Raw genomic sequence first — 6,573 nt, forward strand, 5'->3', positions numbered from 1 at the left:
TATATATATATATATATATATATATATATATATATATACAGGGTGGGCTAACGTTTGGAATTTCAACTACCGGTTATTTTGAGTTTGAAAGGCGTAATAACATTTATAACATATCAGAAATTTAGTTTTTTGTTTGACATTTACGAAATGGGTCGCTTGAACAAAATTGAGAAATATTGAAAACTTACTTCCAAAGTTGTGAGTCTTCAACCTAAACTGTAAGAAATTTACGTGGAAAATTTGGTAGAAAAGAAATGCCTTCAACGCAGTTTGTGGATCTATTTGTGAAGCGAATTCGGCAAACTGGATCTTTATTGGATAAAGCAACTCGTTCACGTGCTCGTCCAGTAAGGTCAACCGAAAACATTGCTGCTGTTGTTCAAAGTGAGCTTGAACCATCAACATCAACTCGCCATCGTTTTCAAAACTTGAACATTTTACGCACTTCTTTGAGAAGAATTTTGAATAAAGACTTCGGTAAATGTACTACCTTTCCAATAAAGCCATAAACTTTGAAAAATATTCATGCGTTTTTTAGAGTCAAATTAAATTCCAAATTTTAAATGGCCCACCCTGTATATAGAAATATACTCTTTAAAGATAGAAATATTATATACTCTTTAAAAGTGAATCAGTGTATTATTACTGATTTCAGTGCTACACCTATAACTGATGTAATCATCAGCGAATATTCATTATTTTTCAGTAATAATACATACACTGATTCACTTTTAGCAGTTATGATTTTCTGCTAGATTCAACCTGTAGAAACTTCGAAAAATGAATCAGTGTGCGTGCGTGCGTGCGTGTGTGCGCATGTGTATGTATTATTACTGAAAAACAATAAATATTCGCTGATATTACAGTTATAAGTGTAGCACTGAAGTTAGTGATAATACACTTTTACAGAATATTGTTTCACACACAACAAAAGATAAAATATTTGTGTTATTTTGAAATCCCCTCTCCCCCCTCCCCGTTTGGATGATTTTACATATATCCAGAAAAGTCAAAAGTCTTCATGTCTGTTTTTATCTGTTCGTTTCCTCCCCCGAATCGTTCTAATCGCTCGACTTTTGCTTTTCTTGTCAGGCATGATTTATCTTATATTCTCGCCGAGATTATTTGCACCATTCGTGATCAACTCGCGGAGTCGCTGCAAGCAATTTTTAAACTCTAATATTTGTATCTGAATTCCGTACGATAGAAATATTTAAATCCCAGGCACAATATAAGGAAATAGCGATAAAAATAACACGATTTCAACTTATCAGAGACTGCGTATTCCGGTGTACTCGATTTCTGATATAGATTGAAATTGTGTTATTCCTATTCTCTCGCATTGTATTTGAGGCGTTAGTCTTCGCAATTTTCTTTTTATTTTTGTTTTATTTTTCATGTTTGTATCGACTACAAACAGGAGCCCGTTGAAATGCGCACGTGACCGCGTCCGTATTGTGACACGCAACTGTTACGCACAAATATTTGACATTGCCTATTCACACGCGAGAAGTTCACTTTCCGTATCCCGAAGCGGGTATTTTTTTTCCCCGTTTCAATTTTTTTTCCCTCTCGCCTCCCTTGTCTGCTTACCCGCCGGGCGATTTTCTCCAATTTATTTTTGTCGCGAACGATTCGATGTGCGTTGCATGCGTAAAAAACGCATCCCACACGAATACGTTGACGAATCTTTTTCTCTCTTTCTCTCTCGGTGGAATCAGCGAATGACAGATTCCCTCGTTGATCCGCGGAAATAAAATTGCAATATTGCGAGGAGGAAATCAGTCGAAGCGTTGACTCGTTATTTTTCATATTTGCAGAGGAGAAAAGAGAACAAGAAAATAACTGATGCGAGATGATCGATTGCAGTACTGAATCTAAATTGGTAGGTCAGAGCTCTCTAATGAGAATTTAGACTTAAAAAAAACTACTTTTTATTGGTCCGTCATATTTTAACAATTCCTGAGAGAAAGAAAGAAAGAAATAAAATAAGAAAAAAGTAAAATGAAATGAGAAAGAGAAAAAAATAGTTTCAATCTTTGTTAAAACTACTACTCTGCATATACAAAATTGCGGCTCGTATCGTAGATTTTTATTGGAGAACTTTTACCGAAGCTGTTATTGGAGGTACTAAAACATTCCTATTTAAGGAAGGGCTCGTAGTCGAAGTAGTCGGTAATTACGGCCCTGCAGGTAGGATCGGCGGCCCTGAAGAGGACGCTGAACGCAAGAAAGGTGGAAACGTGTGTATACGGGTAGCAAGGGAAAACGTGAATGGAAACGGAAATGCGATAAGGCGACGGTAAAGCCCCGTTTGAACGTGATGATATATAACCGCGATGATGGGCAGCGCGATGCCGCGAACCTCGGCGAGCCCGTACCAGTTTCCACGGCACCTTCAATCCCGTAAATTGTGTGGTGAAATTTTATGGATGCGCGTGCAGACGCACGACTCGTGTCTCGTCGTGATGACAAAATTACCCGGCGATTTCGGCGGAAAAAGAAAGAGAAACACAGTACCATTGGCAACTCGTTCTCACGGCGAGCATAAGATCGTTGCTTTTACCTTATTACGTGCTTAAAATACTCTGGACCGACAAAAGATGTAAAATCAGCGTCTCTGAACCCGCCAATTTTATTACTCAAATCGATAAAATACGCCAATTCTCGATGAAATCGATTGCGATAGTAATTTCGAAGTAATTCTGTCGAGTAATTAAATCATGGAGATATTGATTAAATCTGCGATTTAATCGCACACGTGTGTCCGGAAGTGTTGGAATAATTTTACAGACCCTGCATCAACGCGGAGAGACGAACAGTGCCGTTAATTAACAATTGATATTACTATTGTGAACAAACGACACAAGAGCAGTAAAACACGACGCTCGCTATTTACTTCTCGACGAACTTTCTACTCGTCCATACTCTACGTTTGCGAGTCTACTATATACTAAAACGACCAATCCAAATTATGAATTATCCCTTTTTATGAAAATAAGTGTAAAATGTAATTTTGAATTAATGTGTGAAGAATTTTATGATTTTTTTTATTTAAAAATCCAGATATTATTCGTAAAATATTATTCATAAAATATTTTCAAAAGTATATTTTAGAAAAGTACAATTAAAAAAAATAAAACATGATCTCGTAACTTGATGTAATTTTTTTGTGATCTCATGTTATATTAAACGTTATTAGTTATTTATAAATACAATAATAGTAACATTGTTCATATAATATGTTTCAATTCATTTTAATAATTATAAAAAAATTTTTCTATTACGATTGAAATATGACAAAAAATTAATATTGAATTTCTTTAATTTTGTTAATGTCCCTCTTTCTCTCTTTAAGATTGATCACCTTTTTGTACACACAGGTATCGGACACGCCGGGCGTGCCGGTGAAACGATAGAATTCCTAGAAGTAAAAGTCTAGTCAATCTTGTAGTTTAATTAAGAATGACGTATGTACGCTTATATGTACATAATAAATCAAAATTGAAAAAGCAGATGGAACTTTGTTTAAAAATAATTATAGAGAGCATACAATTCTACTAGAACTAACGAGAAATGTCGCTGGAATTGCAATAAATTATCAACGTGACACTTTTTTCCAAATGTTGTAATATCTTGGACGTTTAAAGTCTATTAAAATTAGTAATTGAAATTTTGTTTTCAAATTATATACATTGATACAATTGGAGCACTAATGGGAACAGTGGCCAAAAATAGAAACATTTTTCTTTTTCTTGTACTTTAGAGAGAAAGTATCGTGCTAGATTCGCGAAATTAGCGCGCCATATTTTCATTTTTTATTTTTTAATATAAAAAGTACTGTAATTTTTCTATTTTAATAACACAGTATAGAATTATGCTTATAGAAAAATGCTGGAACTGACATTTTTTTTTTTTTTTTATATTAATTTAATGACGTGCTAATTTCATAGATCCTGTATCTTAGCGATATAATCTAACTAATTCAAGACAGAAGGAACGCTGCTTTCGTGTCATTGTTTCGCTCGCGGTGCGAACAACAAAGACCCCGGGTGAAATGGCGAACGCCTGGAGGTGAATTCGCGCGTCTAAGATGCGAGTTAACGTTCGCGTCGTTCACGCGGCACAAAGCGGTGAAACGATTTACAATTGCTTCCGCAACGAGAGCGAGCGCCGGTGCCGTGCAACGTCAGTAACGTGTATACAGTGCACAGGATCCTCTCGTTATCGCAGACAGACGAAACGTTTCCCCGCCCAGCCTGTCTACCGCGGGATTCGTTTTTCTCTGGCTTGAACACGCGGCAAACGTCGGCGTGCAATCGTGCGCACCTTCCGTCTCAGTCTTAGTTCATCGCGGAAGTCCTGATACGCATCTTCTTCCTGCGCTTAGTAATTTTCCTTTCGCGTTTGCGGGCGCGTTAAGCCCGATCTACATAACACGCAAAACGTAGAATTGCAGGTCGCAAGTGAAACGTATCTCAGATTATAATAGGTCGTAGGCCGCAAAATATAGGACGCAGGACGCGAAAGTTCACCCAACTTCCTGCATCCTGTAACCTATTATAATTAAAATACATTAGGTTAGTTTCTAGTCTTGTGACCTATGACCCGCATTATTCTGCTTTTGTAGATCGGGCTTTAGCCTAGATCTACAATAAGCCTTAAACCGTAAAAAATTGACCAATTGCAGTCGAACGCGAGGAGAATAATTAACTGGATTCGTCATTTCTTATGGCTTAAAGCTTAAAAAACTTATTGTAGATCCGAACTTATTCTACAATAGGGTGCAAGTCGTAATCCGTAAGAAATTGGCCAATCACAGTTGAATATAAAAAAAATAATAGATTATGTTTACTTAATTTCTTACGGCTTGCGACCTATTGTAGAACAGGCTTTACACTTTGATTCGCACTACTTACAGCGACTCTAGGCTAAGTCACGACGACGGAAAATAGAAATTAAAAAACCCGACGACACTTTTCTATGTGCCATGCGTTCGTTTACTTGCTCGTTCAGTAATGTAAATTTGTGATAATCGAGCCGTAATTAAGACTACATTTACATGGTCATCCTTAATCAGGTTTAATAACATCCGTAGTTATAAATTGATCAATCACAGTTATTCCATTCTTCAGAGGAATAGTTATGATTGGCCAATTTATATTAATAATTACGTATATTATTAAATTCGATTAAGGGGTCCCCCCATAGGGGGGGGGGGTAAACGTAAGTTTAAGTTTCGCATTTAACTTTTCGATCTATCGTTCTACAAGAACAGATTACATCTAGTACTCCTTTTTCAACACATTTCTGGAAATATATTATTATGCAAAAATATTCGTGGACACAAAATTATTCTAAACTTTCATCATACACGTGATATTTATAACGAGAAAGTTTAGAACTTGTAATTTTTTGTTAAGCACGTATTCGTATAAAGTATATTTAATATTTTTAAATATTGTGAGCGCATATTTTAAAGTTAAATATATATGCTAAATTTAACTAAAAGAAAAAATAGGATATCAATAGACACAAAGGGAAAAGAGTAAAGCAGATGAATAGAGATAAATTGATTTTAATTAAAAAAAAAAAAAGAAATCTGGAAGCAGAAAGCAACCCATAGAGCATACACGAATGCCTCGAGATATAATCACAAAGAGATATCGCTCCCTTTAAAAGTGACACAACTCGACAAACGTGATTTTAGAGTTTAGAGTTATTACTATGAATAAATCGAATAAACATTATCTTCAATCATAAAAAATGAACTAAAAACTTATAACTTCATAAAAAATTATAAAATAATATGAATTCAAAAAAGATGGTTTTTTTTTAGAGTTATGAAACAAAAATGACATTTACTTTTCGTCGATATTAATTAGATTGAATTAGTTGATAATTTTTTATCAAGTTAAAAAATACACTCATATTATATATGCTTTTCGCGTTTCCTTCTACGTGATCTCCAATCTTTTTTTTTAAATAAAATCAATTTATTTCTCTATATTTGTTTTTTTCTTTCTATCTAGATATTCTTTTCTTTTCCATTTTGGCGCATATATTATTTAACTTTGACACACGTTTAAAATATTTAGAAAATTTTAACGTACTTTACGGAAATTCTTCGGCTTTTTGGGAAAACTAAATTTTTTAAAGTTACGCCTCTTTTGAAATAAAGGAACGATACATAATATGAAAAAAAGCAAGAAAGAGAGATAGTGTGCGAAGTGTGCACTGAAGCGACGACAAGTCAAGTGCGCTCGCTCTCGGCGAGCGGCTGACACGTCGACCCGTCGACGTCGACGAAGCCCCGCGTCCTTGCCAGCTCCCTACTCCGGAGTACTCTTCTCGAGGAGTGGGAATCCGTTCATCCCTACTACACCGTCCTCACCACCCTCTCCTCCGTCCCACCATTACGCCGCGCTATGTAAGAGCTCGCACATGTTACCCTACGTTCCAGTCTCGCAGCGGCACTCGCGAGCGTTGTTTCGTACATAGGTAAACGCGCGGCGTGGCACGGATCGCTTGGCGGACAGGAAGGGGCGATAAAACGCTCTCTCTCTCTCTCTC

Source organism: Atta cephalotes, assembly GCF_000143395.1.
Source record: "Atta cephalotes unplaced genomic scaffold scaffold00005, whole genome shotgun sequence".
NCBI classification, from domain to species: domain Eukaryota; kingdom Metazoa; phylum Arthropoda; class Insecta; order Hymenoptera; family Formicidae; genus Atta; species Atta cephalotes.